The sequence below is a fragment of the Canis lupus genome, chromosome 2 (assembly GCF_011100685.1).
Source record: "Canis lupus familiaris isolate Mischka breed German Shepherd chromosome 2, alternate assembly UU_Cfam_GSD_1.0, whole genome shotgun sequence".
In the NCBI taxonomy this organism is placed as follows: domain Eukaryota; kingdom Metazoa; phylum Chordata; class Mammalia; order Carnivora; family Canidae; genus Canis; species Canis lupus.
In genome coordinates, this window is record NC_049223.1 from 9,459,192 (window position 1) to 9,477,516 (window position 18,325).

Below are 18,325 nucleotides of genomic sequence, written 5' to 3' on the forward strand. Positions count from 1 at the left end.
CGGCTCCCACCCGCCGCAAGTCACCCTCGCGGAGAGGGCCCGACTGTCCAGAATGGTCGGAGTCTCTTGGTCCCTGCTGCGGTTCCCTTGATCCCTTGGCCCCGCGACCTGCAGCGCTTTCGTGGAAGCCCCGGTATCGATTTGGACAATCACGATTGATACTTCCCTGCAGGTATAAAAGGGTGCGAGAGTCGCACTTCAGGGCGGAAAGATCCGAACAGCATTTCTTTAGCCGGAAAGCAAACTTTTATTTTTCGTTTATTAAAAGCAGAAGCCAAGCGGGAAAGGGTCGCCGAGAGCTGAGCTTCTCGTGGGTCTTTCGGATCCAAGTGCTCAGGGTGAGGCTGGCGGGTCGGAGAACCCCGTTCCGCGCCCACACCCCGCAGACTCGTGGGCAGCTGCGGGCGCAGCGGGCCGGGGAGGAGCGGCGGGACCGCGGGGAGCCCCCCCTTCCGCGTCGCCCGCGTCCCGGTTTCCAGCCCACGCTCGCCTGGATTCTTTGTTTAGCGAACGTGGAGAGGCTAGAACGCCAGTTTCTGTCTCTTTCTTTTTCTTTTCTCTCCTAACTAACTGTGCGTGTGCGTGTGCACGTGAATTCAAGGTTTCCGGAATGTGAGTGTCCTCAGTGAGCTCGAGGTTCTTGGGGGAAAACCTAAGAGCCGCGAGCAGGACACGGACGAGCCGACTCCGGTTCCGCTGCCGTCTGCAGCGAATCCCTTTCCCGTGCTCTTCCCTCCTCCGCGTCCGGGAGAGGGGCCCCCGCAGCCCCAGGACCTGGGGCCGCCGAGCGCGGGCGCCGGGAGCCATCGGGGAGGGGAGGCAGGCCGTGGGCCCGGCCGCCAGGCTCACCTGCGGCTCGGGAACCTCCTTCCCCTTCGCCCAGGGCCGCGCGGCCTTGGCTCCGCCCCGACGGGCTCCGCCCCAGGGAAGCCGGGCCGCGGGGGGCGGGGGCGGGGGGCGCCGCGGGGGCAGCTCCCAGGGGCGGGTGCCGCAGGGTCACGCTCGCCCCGGGGGCTGCAAACCGCAGGCGAAAGTCGAGAGGGGCTGGAGCGTTTCTTCTAATCCGTTTTACACTGTGAAAACCGCAAAGCTGTCGCCTAGGCGGCCACTTTTTAATTGGGAGGCAAACAGACGAAAAACCCAAACAGACGCGCAGGCTGGCTTCCTTTCCCTCCGTTTTCTCCTCGACCTAAAGCGCGCTGTCGGGCGGACGGGGAACCCGACGGCCGGCGCTCGCGTTGGCTGCTGCGGGCCTGGACCGCGCTGGGCCCACGGCTGCTCCCCGCGTGGATCTCCGGCCGCGCGCCTGGTCCCCGCGGGGGGCGCCGAGGCCGCACGCCCCATGCAAGCCCCTCGCGCGTTCTCGCTCGTGCTGAAGGGCGGATGTGGGAACGCGGGAGAGGCAGGCTCCGAGCCCCGAAAATCGGCCCCGGGTCCAGCTTCCTCCGCAGCGCGGGGCTGCGAGAGCGGGGGTTGGGGCCTCCAGGCGGGGGGACGACTCCAAGCAAACAGAAGGAGCACCTGCAGACGCTCTTGGAGTCCCGCAGCTTCCCCTGGGGGAAGGCATAAGTTGGTAGACACGCTGCGCGGCGCCGGAGCTAACCCTCGACTTACCGCGCGCCCCGCGGGGGTGCTCAGCCCCCTGGGGGGACCCCCCACCCCGAGAAGCGAGGAGAGCGGAGGGCGCGGGAGACCGGGGTGGGTGCGGGCGGCGGGCGTGGACCCCCGTCCTCACGACAGTGGAGCCCTCCTTCCTACGGTGATGTGCCGAGGGTCCCGCGTGGACAATCATTTTTACTGTATTTTTTGAGAATCATTTTTAGGGAAACTTGTGGTCGTGGAGGTAGGAAAAGGAAAAAAAGTCAAAAGAAAGGAGGAGGCTTTATTGAAAAAGCAAAACCAGGAACATTGGCGTGGTCGAATCGAGGAGAGGGAGGGAGGGAAGGAAGGATGGAGAAGACTTTCCTTCTTTGTTCTTAAAAACCCGAGCACTCCCCCCCCCCCCCGACCCCCTTTTTCCCAAAATCAAAATACAGAGAGGCACTTCTTCTTGGAGCATGTTTATGGAATTGAAAGATAAAAACTGCTCATTATTGGTTCACTTTTAAAATATTTGCTGGGTTGAGCAAAGTTTTTAGAAGGTCCTTTCTCACCCAGCCCCAGGGTGAAACTCATTTTGATTTAAAGTAGATTGAGGATAAAAATTGCAGAAGAGAAAAATGTATACATTTTTATGTATACATTTGTATACAAAAATACATATGTATTTTTGTGTACATATGTACACAATGCAGCAGAGTTGGTTTTCCCTCCAGTCTAAGACAAGAGATTCTATAGTAAATTATGTGTGATGACTTAGTTTTTTCTGGTATCCTCTTGTCACCAGAGAGGAGTACTGAATTATCTTTCTCTCCACTCCCAATTAATAAATCTACCGAGAGAGAGAACTCTCATTATGAGAATGTGACTTTTTTCCCTCTCCTGGTTTTCTTTCTTTCCCACACATGAACCACACACAGACTATACATCATGCGCAGACTTCTCCCTAATCAGCCTGTAATGTATGATCTATAAATCCATGTTCATGTTTTAAGTTTCCACTGAAGTTCGGAACACTGTTGAGGACCTACTTTGTTCTTCACCACGTGTGCACTTCATTAGGGATCTTTGGTAAACCAATAAAATGATTATCTTTGCTTTGACTTTCCTTGTGATTATGGAAAATAATATCAACGCACAATTTAAACAATATTTTTTATATCAAATGTCAAAGAGTAAAAACTGGACCATCATTGTTTCAAATATTCAGAATGATGGCTTCTCACTTGCAGTAATATTTTGGCAAAACTATATTAATGGAAAATTACTAAAAACTGCATGCATTCCGTATAGAGAGGCTTATTTGCTGAACTTTACCTCCAACAACTTAAGTTATCTGGTTCAAATTACTTAAGTAATTTCAAGTGAAGGAAGGGCTTGGAAAATTAGGGACTGTGGAATAATTTGTGTTTTGGTCTTTTCATGAAACTTTAATCAAATCTGATTTTTGTGAAAACTAAAACAATGCAATAATCCCTTAAGTGATTTTGTAGAATAATGTGTGATTGTTTAAAAAAAAAAAAGTGTACCCCAAGGATATTTTAATGAAACTAGATGAATACAAATATAACTATTCTGAAGTTGTTTTTCTATTTATTTTTCTCTGTCTCAAATGTAAGACGCATAGGACTCCAGAATATGTACTTTAATGTGTTCCGATAATAAGAAAACTATGGCTGCTTTTCTCAGAGGAGCACAGTTATCTAGGGGCAGTGCCAAAATCATTAGATAAGCATCATCTTTCCTATCACATCATTGTCTACATGAAATTCCATCTTAGGAAATATGCAGGAATATTATATTTGTTTCAGAAGCTTGAAAATACAATAGAATTTGAAATATTGAAAATATGATTCTTAGTTGACAGTATCTTAGAAGTTGCAAAGGTATCTCTTTTTGAGATGACTAATAATGACTGACTTTAATAATGTTGGAACATAAGGAAAGATTTCAATAGCAGGCAAGATGTGATGAATGGACACTAGGAACAATGGAAGCTAATGACAAAACATGCCAACTTTTAGAATTCTATTTAAATCATTATTTTTCCTTCCAGTGTAGAGGAAGATGCCCAAGTGCATCAATGTTCATCAGATGCAGGGTAATAAAAATGTGAGCGACAGTCAATGGACCGTGACTGTAATATGATTGTTAGCGTAGGTGGGTGAGCACACTGGAACATTTGTTCCTGTCTAAAGAAGGTTCGTGGTCCTCAGTGGAGGTAGGGGAAGTTTGTAGAAAATTGAGGCCAGGAGGAGAAGAGGGAAAGAAGGTTCTACAAAGAATAAAGCAAATTCAGTAATTAAAAAACTACTTGTTTTCTGTTTTAGATTCGACTTGAGTCGATAGTTCCTGCCAGCTATTTAGATGAAAATAAAAGGAATATCACTTAATAAGCAGATGCTCTGATACATTTTCCTCTTAAAGGGTCTGATTCCTGGCATCCAAAGGAAACTGGAATACAAGTTAGTATGAGAACTTGAATTTGTTCTGCCAGAGTGAAAATTGGTTCCATTAGGCGTCAGTCACAGAACTCTTATAGACCTGGCGAGGGCCGTAGATATGATATATCCAACTAGCTGAAATAATAAAGTCTTAAGTAATGCTAGATGTGCTTTGGGAAACCATCCAGTGGGTTTTAATTTTTTTTTTTTTTTTAATGAAAGTTTCCTAATTTTACAATCCTCATAAATCTGGGCCAAGCCTAAATTAGGTCATCAGGGTGAGTGAAAACTTAATGCCTGACCCTTTGGAGATAACATGATAGAAAGAACTTAAAATGTGAAATATTTGATTGTGCGCAATCTCTAGCAAGGATTCATTCCTGGACATTTTTCGTACTCTCTTGCCCATGCTTCCTTCTCATTATAGATTTATAGTGCTCTGGAGAAACCCTTGGAAGAAGTGATATATCAGACAGACATACTGTCTAAAAGCTTACAAGTTCGTGTCTGACTACATAAATAAAAATCTAAACAACAGCAACAAAAGAAAATCAACTGTATCTTAGAGGAATAATTATATCCAATATATTAAGAGGAATGAGAAAAATGTGCACGTTATCCAAAAGTTCACGGTTTATTAAATATAGAAGGGTTTCAAATAAATTCATAACACACATGGATTTATATACATAAATGTAATGATCTTTCTTTAAAAAAAAAAAAGATTTGGGATCCCTGGGTGGCGCAGCGGTTTGGCGCCTGCCTTTGGCCCAGGGCGCGATCCTGGAGACCCGGGATCGAATCCCACGTCGGGCTCCCGGTGCATGGAGCCTGCTTCTCCCTCTGCCTGTGTCTCTGCCTCTCTCTCTCTCTGTGACTATCATAAATAAATAAAAATTAAAAAAAAAAAAAGATTTTATGTATTTATTTGAGACAGAGAGAAATAGCACAAGCAGAGGGAGAGGCAGGGAAGTAGAGGGAGGAAACAGGCTCCCCGCTGAGTGAGGAGCAGGATTTGGGGCTCAATCCCAGACCCTGGTATTATGACCTGAGCTGGAGTTAGATGCTTAACCTACTGAGCCACCCAGGTGCCTCATAATGATCTTTCATAAATAAAATTGATTGGAACTCCTGGCATGTTCCTTATATGGAAATATTTTATAGCTTTCATTAAATGATTAGTTACACATTACTAGAATTTAAAAATTACTAATGAGAAATAGAATATCGGGCAATAGAAAAATTAAAATAAGTTTAAGTTCTGTTAAATTTGTCATAGAAACCTCTTTTTTATTACTTTTTATTTTGAGCAGAAAACTTGTCAACTTATTATTTGGCATCAATTTCTCCTTTTACGTATTTTGCTGTATCTACTTGTGAACAGATGTTATTAGCTAAGTTAACAGTACTGAATACAGTAATCATAAAATCTCAGAAGTAATGTTTTGCCATGAAAAGTAATTCAAATTTAGATTTATGGACAACTCAGAAAGCTTACTTACTTTAGTTAATTATTTTCTTATTCTTTTTTTTTTTTTTTTAATTTTTATTTATTTATGATAGTCACACAGAGAGAGAGAGAGAGGCAGAGACAAAGGCAGAGGGAGAAGCAGGCTCCATGCACCGGGAGCCCGACGTGGGATTCGATCCCGGGTCTCCAGGATCGTGCCCTGGGCCAAAGGCAGGCGCCAAACCGCTGCGCCACTCAGGGATCCCCTATTTTCTTATTCTTGACATGCCACCAGATTAACTTCTTTTGTCTACAAATGGCAGATACCAACATTTTCAAGACATGTAAAAACAAATGTTATCTTCCACAATTTTTGCAATTTGAGACTTGAACTGAGCCTGTCTGAGCCGAGTTCTTTAACAAATGATTAAAAGTAGATGAGGGAAGAAGTTTGCATTTTTCTTTCTTCTTCTTTCTTTCTTTCTTTCTTTCTTTCTTTCTTTCTTTCTTTCTTTCTTTCTTTCTTTTTTTAAATTTTTTTTTTAATTTTTATTTATTTATGATAGGCACACAGTGAGAGAGAGAGAGAGGCAGAGACACAGGCAGAGGGAGAAGCAGGCTCCTCTTTCTTTCTTTCTTTCTCTTTCTTTCTCTTTCTTTTCTTTCTTTCTTTTTCTTTCTTTCTTTCTTTCTCTTTCTTTCTTTTTTCTTTCTTTCTTTCTTCTTTCTTTCTTTTTTCTTTCTTTCTTTTCTTCTTTCTTCTTTCTTTTTTTTTAGGATTTTATTTATTTATTCATGAGAGACACACAGAGAGATCCAAAGACATAGGCAGAGGGAGAAGCAGGCTACCTGCAAGGCCCAATGTGGGACTCAATCCTGGACCCTGGGATCACGACCTGGGATGAAGGCAGATGCTCAACCACTGAGCCACTCAAGTGACCCCCAAGTTTGTATTTCTTTTGCCACTTAAGGAAAACACGGAGGAATATTCCTCAGAATAAATATAAATGTAAGCTTTTTAAACATTTTTTAAATTTTTATTTATTTATTTATTTTTTAGTTCTTACAAAATATCTCTTGGCTCCAAAAATCGTTGAGCAGCAAAAAAGTCTCCATTAGGGGTGCCTGGGTGGCTCAGTCGATTGGACATCTGTCTTTGGCTCGGATCATGGTCTTGGGGTCCTGGGACTCAGCCCTGCATTAAGCTCCCTGCTCAGTGGGGAGTGTGCCTCTCCCTCTGCTCCTCCCCCTGCTCTCTCTCTTTCTCAAATGAATAAATAGAATCTTTTTTTAAAAGTCCCCATTAAAAGTTAATGCCACCTGGCTGTTGAAAAGCAATTCTGGAGGCTTTACCAGAAGCTGCATGTCAGAGCCTAGCTCTTCCTGGGTTTTCTCTCCTCCTGCATTTCACAGGAGATTGCTTTGCCCTGTGGGAGTGTTGCTCTTCCCAATAGCGTGGAAAAAATTGCAATAGTCAGTTTTAGGAGTGTTGCCTTTGACAGCATGTCTCAGGGGACTTAATATTCTAGGTGGCAATTGGCCAAAATAAGTAGGAAACTGAGGGGAACTGCCAAGCTCTACTGCTGCTATAAGTGCTGCCATAACTAAGTAGAAAGTGGAAGGAAAGTTTTTCTACTAAAAAGAACTAGAAACTGAAAGGCTAGTGGCGAGGAAGAACTACTCCCCGTGTGGGTGTCTAGGGGGAAGGATGAACATTTGTAGATTTATTTTTTAAGATTTTTATTTATTCATTCATGAGAGACCCAGAGAGGGGGCAGAGACATTGGCAGAGGTAGAAGCAGGCTTCATGCAGGAGGAGCCCAATGTGGGACTCGATCTCAGGACCCAGACACCCCCCAGGCATCCCCAACATTTGTAGATCTTTATAAAAATCTTATAAAAAAGCTTTTTGAGGGATGCCTGGGTGGCTCAGCGGTTGAGCGCCTGCCTTTAGCCCAGGGAGTGATCCTGGAGTCCCAGGATTGAGTCCCAGGATCGAGTCCCATGTTGGGCTCCCTGCGTGGAGCCTGCTTCTCCCTCTGCCTGTGTCTCTGCCTCTCTGTGTGTGTGTCTCTCATGAATAAATAAAATAAAAATAAATAAATAAATAAATAAATAAATAAATAAAATCTACTCTCAAATCGCTTTTTTTTTCTTATAAAGATTTTATTTATTTATTCATTTTTTTTTTTTTAAGATTTTATTTATTTATTCATGATAGTCACACAGAGAGAGACAGAGAGGCAGAGACACAGGCAGAGGGAGAAGCAGGCTCCATGCACCGGGAGCCCGATGTGGGATTCGATCCCGGGTCTCCAGGATCAGCCCCGGGCCAAAGGCAGGCGCCAAACCGCTGCGCCACCCAGGGATCCCTTATTTATTTATTCATGAGAGACACAGAGAAGCAGAAAGAGAGACACAGGCAGAAAGAGAAGCAGGCTCCATGCAGGAAGCCCAATGTGGGACTTGATCCTGGAACCCTGGGATCACATCCTGAGCCAAAGGCAGGCACTTCAACCACTGAGCCATCCCAGAGAGTAGACTTTATTTTAAAAAATCTTGTAACAGGGATCCCTGGGTGGCGCAGCGGTTTGGCGCCTGCCTTTGGCCCAGGGCGTGATCCTGGAGACCCGGGATCGAATCCCACATCAGGCTCCCGGTGCATGGAGCCTTCTTCTCCCTCTGCCTATGTCTCTGCCTCTCTCTCTCTGTGTGTCTATCATAAATAAATAAAAAATTCAAAAAACAAAAAAAAATCTTATAACAAAGCTATTTGAAGATAGTTTTGTTGATTTGAATATTGCTTTCCTTCGTGCTTGAGACACTGGAGTCTTATCACTAACAATACTCACATTTGCTTGAGCTGTGAAAATAATATGATGTGGAATCCCAACAGTTGCTTCAATGGCCACAAATCTAGGCCAGTCCAGAATACGCAGCCCTTTGTAATGTGACTTTGCTGCTCCCATCCAGAAGCAGAATCCCTTCTCTAGCCCCTGTAATAGTGTAGGCTGGCCTTTGTGATTTACTTTGACAAATGTGATAGGGTGAAAGTGATGTTGGGCCAGTTCTAGAATGTAGGCCTCGAAGAGCTTTGCAGCTTCCACCTTTGTTCTCTTGCAACTTCATGGCACCAAGAAGCCTGGGATGAAAGATCACAAAGAGAGGGGCCCAGTTGTCTCAGCAATTCCCACTGAGCCCAGCCCCCAGCACAACCACCAGCTGAATGCAGCTACGTGAGTGAGCCCAGGCAAAAGCAGCAGCAGAACCACACAGCCAACAGAATCATGAAAAATAATAAATCATTGCAGGCTTAAGCCACTAAGCTTTGAGGTGGGTTGTTACACAGCAATAGATAACCATATTTGTCTTGTTGTCTGTAATTATCCTGATCACACAAAGTTGAGAGAGAATTTGTTGACACAGCAAGTGTTTAAATCAAGAGCTCTGGGTTTTTTTTTTTTATTTTTTTTATTTTTTTTAAGAGCCCAAGTTAGCCTATGTGAAGTTGTCACAGGCCTAAGGTTACTATCTCTGATTGTTATCGTGACATTTGATTGTCCTCCGTGAAGTTGTGAGATTGAAGAAAATCACATTATTTTGTATCATCCACAGAGTGACTGGGTGAAGCAGGCAGGGGGCTTGTTACCTACATGTTAAGGTTGAATGCACAGGTCCAGGAATGCAACGAAAGTGTACAGACCAATGTGTGGCTTGAGAAGGGATGTCCCTGAGGAGATGTCAATGAGCCTCTTTTTTCCTTTTTGGAGAATGAAGAGGTTGATACTAGAGGATCTCGGAAGTTTGCTTTCATCACAGCAGAAGTGTCAGACTGAGCCACATTAATCAGAGCCAGTGGAGAGGACAACAGAGCTGACACCAACAGGAACAGAAGCTGAGAGAAACCAGCCTGCATGAGGCCTAGGCATCCGGATTTAATGGAAAGCCATTTATCCACTCCATTCATTCAACAATAATTTGCTGAGTGTCTTTTATGTGTTCTAGGCACTGGAGGCGCAGTGGTGGATAAATCCTACAAAGCCTCTGCCTCCATGGGAGTTATTCTGGGAGGGGGCTTATGACAACAAGTAAACGAACACTGTGATAATAGAGAGGAGTGCTATGAGAAAAATGAAAGAGTAATGTAATAACGAGTGATGGTGGTAAGTGTGGAGGGCACTTTAGAGTACGTGGTCAGAGAAGGTTTCTCTGAGATGACCTTTGACAGACGTGGGCTTAAGTCTTGGCACTGCTTCTTAGTAGCTATGTGACATGAGATAGCCAAGTAACCCCTCTGAGTCTCACTTTTCTTATCTGTTAGGTGGGGATAAGGATAGGAAGTTGCTGTGTAGAATCAGTGAAGTCACGCAGGTAAAATGTCTCATACAGTTAAGGCTCTCAAGTAATTATCAATTGCTTTGAACTCTTCTTTCTTCCAAGTGGTGTGACAAGCTTAGGCATGGTTCTAGCATTCCTCATTGGGGGCAGGTGGCAATTGAGTGGAATAATTCTTCATTGTGCAAGACTGCATGTATGCATTGCTGGACATTTGACAAGCCTGGCCCCCACCAACTAAATGCCAGGAGAATTTCTCCAGTCATTTTGATGACTTTAAAACCACCCTGTATGGGTTAGCTTTCGCTAAGTAACAAATCATCCAAAATGTAGTGGCTTAAAACAAAAACCATGTATTATTCCTCATGAGCTACTGGGTTGGGCTATGGGTCTTCTAGTTGGAGCCAGACTGAATGGTCCAGATTAGTCTCCTTTACATGTCCGGAGCCTGAGATAGCTGGGATGGCTAGGTCTCTCCCCATAGTGTCTCTCATATTCTAAGGGGCTAACCTGAACTTCTTTACATAGTGGTGACAGCGTTATCGGCAGTGAGAGGAGGCAAGCCCCAATACATAAGCATTTTTCAAGCCTCTGCTTAGTTAATCTGTGCTAACGTCCTGTTGGCCAAGGTAAACCACATGGCCAAGCCTAGAGGCAAAAGGTAGAAAAATGGATTCCAACTCTTTATGGGAGGAATTACAAAGTCACATAGTAAAGGGACATGCATCCAGCAATGAGAAGAATTTGTGCCCATTTTTCATTTTTGCAGTTCATCAAAGTCCTGCTCTGGCTACAAATTATTCACCTTCCTCCCATGTGTGAAACATGCTTATCCATGCCCCAAGACCCTCAAACTCTTTTTTTTTTTTTTTTTAAGATTTTATTTATTTATTCATGAGAGACACACATAGAGAGGCAGAGACACAAGCAGAGGGAGAACCAGGCTCCATGCAGGGAGCCCGATGTGGGACTTGATTCCCGGGTCTCCAGGATCACACCCTGGGCTGGAGGTGGCGCTAAACCGCTGAGCCACCAGGGCTGCCCAAGACCCTCAAACTCTTGTGCCAATTCAGTTCACTATCTTTTGATCTGCACCAGATCTGAATGTGGATAAGAGTGCACTGTTGGGTGAAACCATTCTTTTTTTTTTTTAATTGTGATAAAATATACATTACATAAAATTTACCATGTTAGCCATTTTTAAGTGTATAGTTCAGTAGCATTAAGTACATTCATGCTGTTGTCAACCATCCTTCTCTAGAACTTTTTTCATCTTGCAAAACTAAAACTCCACACCTGGGACACTGACTGGCTGGCTCAGCTGGTAGAGTGAGCAACTCTTGATTTTGAGATTGTGGGTTTGAGCCCCATGTTGGGTGTAGAGATTACTTAAGCAATACAAAAATCTTAAAAAAAAACCCACAACAACTCTGTGCCCATTAAACAATAACTTCCTATCTCCCTTCCCCCAGCCCTTTGATCATCCCCTAGCAACCACCATTTTACTGTCTCTGCTTATTTGACTATCTTAAGTACCTCACATACGTGGAAACCTACAGTATTTATCCTCTTGTGACTGTTTTATTTTATTTAGCATAGTGTCTTCAAGTTTCAACCACAATTGAAGCATGTATCGGAATTTTCTTCCTTTTTATTTAATTTCTATTTGAGTATAGCTGACATACAACGTTACAAAACTTCACAAATTTGTGCATTATCCTTTTCTAGGGTCCAGGATACCTAGCTGGTTTGGTGGCTTGAGTGTCCAACTCTTGATTTCAGTTCAGGTCATGATCTTAGGGTCATGAGATCAAGGCTCCTCAGCATGGAGTCTGCTTGAGACTCTCTCTCTCTCTCTCTCTCTCCCTCTTCTTCTGCCCCTCCCCCAGGTCTCTCTCTTTCTTGCTCTCAAATAAAAGAGTTTTCATAGGGAACAAAATGGTGGTTACCAGAGGGGAGGTGGGGGGGATGGGTGAAAAGGGGGAAGGGGATTAAGAGTACATTTATCATGATAAGCACTTAATAATATATTGTTGAATTGTTGAATCACTATATTGTATGCCTGAAACTAGTATAATGCTGCATGTTAATTATAGTGGGATTTTTAAAAAGTTTTTAAAGATTTTATTTATTTTTTTCATGAGAGGCACAGAGAAAGAGAGGCAGAGACACAGGCAGAGGGAGAAGCATGCTCTGTGCGGGGAGTCTGATGTGGGACTCGATCCCAGGACCTCAGGATCATGCCCTGGGCAGAAGGCAGGCGCTCAACCATTGAGCCACCCAGGTGTCCCAACTTGCCTAATCTCAATACTGTTGTGTCTCAGGGTATAGGGAGGCCAGAGAAAAGGGAGAGAGATGGGAATGGCTGGTCAGTGGGGCAGTCAGAACACATGTATTTATCAATTTAGTTCACTATTTTGATGAAGTGGCTTCATTGCCCATATGGAGAAAGTTTGTGTGGTCCGAAATGAAGATCAAACCAGCCACAACACTCCCCTAAGCCAAAGCCTCATCCAGAGCAAAGTGCTAACTCTCTTCAATTCTATGAAGGCTGAGAGAGTGAAGGAAGCTTCAGAAGAAAAGTTTGAAGCTAGCAGAGTTAGTTCATGAGGTTTAAGTAAAGAAGCCTGTCTCTGTGACATAAAAGTATGAGATAAAGCATCAAGTGCTGATATAGAAGCTATAATAAGTTAAGATCCAGCTAAGATAACAAACAATAGATGTTTAATGTAAAGAAAACAGCCTTCTATGGGAAGAAGAAGCCATCTAGGACTTTCATAGCTAGAGAGAAGTCAATGCCTGACTTCAAAGCTTCAAAGGACAAGCTGACTTGTCAGGGGCTAATGTAGCTGGTTTTAAGTAAAAAAGCAATGCTCACTTACCATTCTGAAAATCCTAGGACCCTTAAGAATTATGTTAAGTTTACTTGGCCTGTGCTCTATAAATGGAACTATAAAGCCTGGATGACAGCACATCTGTTGATAACATGGTTTATGAATATTTTAAGCTCACTGTTGCGATCTACTACACAGAAAAGAAGATTCCTTTAAAAATATGACTGCTCATTGACAAGGCACCTGATCACCCAAGGGCTCTGATGGAGATCTACAGTGAGATTAACATTGTATTCATGCCTGCTAACACAACATTCATTTGCAGCCTGTGGATCAAGGTGTAATTCTGACTTTCAAGTCTTATTATTCAAGAAATGCATTTCATACAGCTATAGCTGCCATAGAGAGTGATTCCTCTGATGGATCTGGGCAAAGTACATTGAAAACCTTCTGGAAAGGATTCACCATTTTAGATGCCATTAAGAACATTTGTGATTCATGGGAAGAGGTCAAAAGATCAACATTAACAGGAATTTGGGAGCAGCTGATTCCAAACCTTGTGAATGACTTTGAGGAATTCAAGACTCTAGAGAGGAAAGTAACTGCAGATGGGGTAGAAATAGCACTTTAACTTAAAAAAAGAAAAGAAAAAGAAAAAAAAAATAGAAAGAAAAAAGAAAAGAAAAATGTCTGGGGAAGGGCAGCCCAGGTGGCTCCGCAGCTTAGCATCACCTTCGGCCCAGGGCATGATCTGATCCTGGAGACCCAGGATCGAGTCCCACATCGGGCTCCCTGCATGGAGCCTGCTTCTCCCTCTGTCTGTGTCTCTGCCTCTCTCTCTCTCTCTCTCTCTCTCATGAATAAATAAATAAAATCTTTAAAAAAAAATGTCTGGGGAAGTCATAATAAGCCATGAGGTTGAAAAGGTAAGCAAAGTCTCATCATAAAGAATTTGTGCATCATGTAAATTAAAGTGGACTTTTATCCTGACAGCAGTGGGAAGCCACTGATGGGTTTTAAATAAGAGAGTCACATGAGCATATCTGTGCTTCTGAAGCTCATTCTGGCTGCAGCACAGAGAACAGACTGAGAGGAGGTAAGAACAAAGGCAGGAAAGTCAGTTTGGAAGTCATTGCAGTAATCTGGAATAGAAACTCTGATGCAGGGTGTTGCAGTGGGTACCAGGAAGAGCAGCTGGGGGCACCTGGGTGACCCAGTCAGTTAAGTGTCTGCCTTCGGCTCAGGTCATGATCCCAGGGTCCTGGGATATTGCCCCACGTCAGGCTCTCTGCTCAGCAGGGAGTGTGCTTCTCCCTCTGTCACCTGCTCGAGCTCTCTCTCTTGCTATCTCTCTCATTCTCTCTCAAACAAATAAATAAAATCTTAAAAAAAGAAAAAAGAAAGAAAGAAAGAAAGAAAGAAAGAAAGAAAGAAAGAAAGAAAGAAAGAAAGAAAGAAAGAAAGAAAGAAAGAAAGAAAGAAAGAAAGAAAGAAAGGAAGGAAGGAAGGAAGTTGAATTTTAGAAAGAGTTGGAGTAGTACTTGAGCATATTTGATGAATATTTGGTCATTGTTCGAATAAGGGGTGGGGAGATGAAGGGTGAAAAACAGGGCAAGGATAGTGCCATTCACTTAGAGACATTTTTTTTTAAAGAGCTATTTTAAGTGGAAATATGATATGCTTGTGGAATAGCTAGGGGAAGCCAGAAGGTATTTGAAAAGCTGGGCCTAAAGACAGATCTTAACTGGAGATGAAAGATGTGATAGTCATCAATACAGAGATGGTGCTTGAAACTATAACTGTGGATTATCTAGGGAGAGTGTGAAAAGCCGGAATAGAAGCAGTGATGGGCTGCTGTTAAGTGTTTCCCAATCAGCTCTCCAGTAAGAGAAGCTCTGATTGTAGCATTTGCTGATGTCTGTGGTGTAAATAATCCCACTGTGGTCAATTTCAAACTACCAACTTGTCATCGCTCAATGTGGAACTGTGAAGGGATGTACCCAATCGGTTCTTGAGAGCTGTGGCAAGCCTGCTCCAGCACACCACTGAGTAGACGAGAGCCCTGCATACAAACCTAACACAAATATTGAAGGGATGGATGGAAGATATCTCAAAAGAATAATCCATCCTAAGAACAGAGAAAGAAAGAACATGAAAGAGGAAATGGTTGGCAATTCATATCCCCCTACCCTTTCCCCCAATTAAATATGATAAAAACCAAAAAATGTGCATTGGATTTAGCATCAAGGAGGTCATTACTAGTCTTCATAAGATGAGTTTTAGTGGAGACAGATGACAGTGGGCCTAGAGGTTATTGTGAATTGAGTGTTGGAAACCACAGCTGTAGATAATCCTTAGACACCAGGCTGGATTTTGTCTTGTTTTCTTTTTTTTAAAGATCTTATCTATTTATTCATGAGAGACACAGGCAGAGGTGGAGACATAAGCAGAGGGAGAAACAGGCTCCCCACAGGGAGCCCAATGCCGGACTCGGTCCCTGGACTCAAGGATCACAACCTGAGACAAAGGCAGATACTCAACCACTGAGCCACCCTGGTGCTCTGGATTTTGTTTTCCAACAGAAAATAGAATCAGGGCAGCCCCGGTGGCCCAGTGGTTTAACGCCGCCTTCGGCCTGGGGCGTGATCCTGGAGACCCAGGATCGAGTCCCACATCAAGATCCCTGCATGGAGCCTGCTTCTCTCTCTGCCTGTGTTTCTGCCTTTCTCTGTCTCTGTCTCTCTCTCTCTTTTATGAATAAATAAATAAAATATTTTAAAAAATTGAATCAGACTGATCACTCAAAACCATGAGGGCACTACCCTTCACCCCCTCATTCCACCTCCCCCACACACGTAAATACCTAGATCTCTGTACCTTTATACTTCTTGCAACAGACCCCAATAAAGTGGTACCATTTCCCCATGAGGCATGGAAAAATGCATGACATGTGCGCTGGATTGAACTATTACCAGCTTGTTAAGAACAGTTCCCAGAATCCCCTTCCCTGTGCATTCCAAGTTAGAACTGTCCAGAAGAGGAACTTGAGTGAAATTTGGAAGGCAGAAGTGAGGCAACAGCTATTATCATCAGGAGGTCTATAGTCAGATAAGGCAAAAGATGGACTCAGAGGTGTTTAGCAGGCCTCAGCTTGTCCTCATTGACCTTCACTCTCCATTCAGATCATCTTCTCAACCACTGGCCCTGAGAACAATAGCAGCCCCAGGTATACCACCAGAGAGATGTACGGTTGCGGACTCACAGAGGCAACAGCTTCTAAAGACCTGTCCGTGAGCTCTCCCTCTCTGGTCCCATATCAGGGCCTGAGTGGTTGGCTGGCCTCTCCGATATCTCTGCAGCTCCAACTTGTCCAACTACAGGCAGACGGGGTAATGGTTCTTCTTTTGATCCTTCAATTGCCTTCCCCAACTTCCACTTCCGGTTTCTCTTACATTTGTGTAATGTCTCGAATTCCTTTTTTTTTTTTTTTAATTTTTATTTATTTATGATAGTCACACACAGAGAGAGAGAGAGGCAGAGACATAGGCAGAAGGAGAAGCAGGCTCCACGCACCGGGAGCCCGACGTGGGATTCGATCCCGGGTCTCCAGGATCGCGCCCTGGGCCAAAGGCAGGCGCCAAACCACTGCGCCACCCAGGGATCCCAATGTCTCGAATTCCTAATGCCTCCTCTCCATAATGCTTTCGATGGCTCTGCTTCCTTGACTGAACTCTCACTGATACAATTACTGGGACCTGTGAGTGAAGTGCAGTCAGAACAAAGCTTGCAATATGCAGGTTAGGGTTGGGGACGGGCAGTGGGTAGAGGCTGGAAAAGCAGAAGGAAACTGTTAGCCAAGGCTGGAAAAACAGTGAAAGGATCATCAGTGTAGACTGGAAAAGTAGTGCAAAGGTAGAAGATGCTTTGTGTCATAGAGCGGTGAAACAGTTGGCAACACCATCATCTGTGGTAACACGAAAGACAGAAAAATGTGGCTGATAAACTTTTGGATCTAGCTACAATGATTTCCAAGCAGAATGTTGGAAGTCCCAGTTGGTTAGTCCTAGCTGCACACGATAAAGAACTTCGAGAGAGAGGGGAGCAAAAGAAGGAACAAGAGTCTGCAATTGGAATTTAGAAGAAACAGAAAATCCAGGACTTGCTTATGTTGGAAAACAAAACTATTTTACATCTCTGGCTGATCCAGGAAGCAAAAGATTCTCTGAGTAAAAAATAGCTTCAGGGTAAAGATCAAATTGAGGGTTTGGCTATAGGACCCTTTGTTAAACGGTGGTAGCTAGTAGACACCTCTCGTTAGAAAAAAACAGCTTCTGGGAATCCTAAGGACACGGTCCCAAAGAGGCCTAATTGCAAAACAGCCATGAACAAGTCTAAAGGCTGGGACTGTCTCGAAAAGAATTGTAGATATGACTTTTATCTCATGGAGTAGACTATAAATCTGACATACAGAAAGCCTACAACATTTTTTAAGAGACTTACATCAGCTCAGTTGGAAAGAGACTGAGATTGTCCAAATTCCAACCAGCCCTCTCAGCTCCCAAGTCTCCATGGACAGGAAGCAGGCTGAGGAAACTGATCAGCTACAAACACAAGCCATTTCTATGGAAACTAGGGTATCTCAGAAAGTAAAGCCAAGATCCCTGAGAGTGGAACAAAAAGCCTCAAAGAACAGTGAATTAGCAAGTACTTTTCAGAGCAGGCCATAATTAAGGAACATTCTCTATCCCCAAAGGAAGGGGATCTGGCGAAACGTGCCTAGCTGGGCTTCAGAAGTGCTATGAACCAGGAGCGCCTGGCTGGCTCAGTCAGTAGAGCATGCAACTCTTGATCTCAAGGTTGTAAGTTTGACCTCCACATTCAGTGTAGAGATTACTTTTTAAAAAAAAGAAAGAGGGGGATCCCTGGGTGGCGCAGCGGTTTGGTGCCTGCCTTTGGCCCAGGGCGCGATCCTGGAGACCCGGGATCGAATCCCACATCGGGCTCCCGGTGCATGGGGCCTGCTTCTCCCTCTGCCTGTGTCTCTGCCTCTCTCTCTCTCTGTGTGACTATCATAAATAAATTTAAAAAAAAAAAAAAAAAAAAAAAAAAAAAAAAAAAAAAAAATAAAAAAAAAATAAAAAAGAAAGAAAGGATGCCTGGGTGGCACAACGGTTGAGCGTTTGCCTTCGGCCCAGGGAGTGTTCCTGGGGTCCCGGGATTGAGTCCCGCATTGGCCTGCTTCTCCCTCTGCCTGTGTCTCTGCCTCTCTCCCTCTCTGTGTCTCTCATGAATAAATAAATAAAATATTTTAAAGAAAGGAAAGGAAAAAAAGAAAGGAAAGGAAAGGAAAGGAAAGGAAAGGAAGGAGGAAAGGAAAGGAAAGGAAGGAAGGAAAGGAAAAGGAAAGGAAGAAAGGAAGAAAGAAAAGGAAAGAAGCACGACGAACGCCCGCACGCCGCAGCCCGCGAAGCGACAGCCACGAGACAGCAGAAGCAAGAGAAAAGAACACCGAAAGGAAAAGAAAGGAAAAAGAAAAGAGAAGAAAGAAGAAAGAAAGAAGAAAGAAAGAAGAAGAAGCAAAGACGAAAGAAAAAGAGGCCAGAAGAAAAAGAAAGAAAGAAGAAAGAAAGAAGAAGAAAGAAAGCAAGGAAGACAAGAAAGTC

At 43.9% G+C, this 18,325-nt stretch overlaps 1 long non-coding RNA gene across 1 annotated transcript in view; it reads left to right on the forward strand.

Annotated features, from left to right (window-relative positions):
• The first annotated feature begins 11 nt into the window (after positions 1-11).
• Positions 12-18,325, forward strand: part of LOC119869979 — a 29,223-nt gene continuing 10,909 nt past the window's right edge. The window contains exon 1 of the long non-coding RNA XR_005354928.1: positions 12-172. This is a non-coding gene — a long non-coding RNA (uncharacterized LOC119869979). The remainder of the gene's footprint in view (positions 173-18,325) is intronic.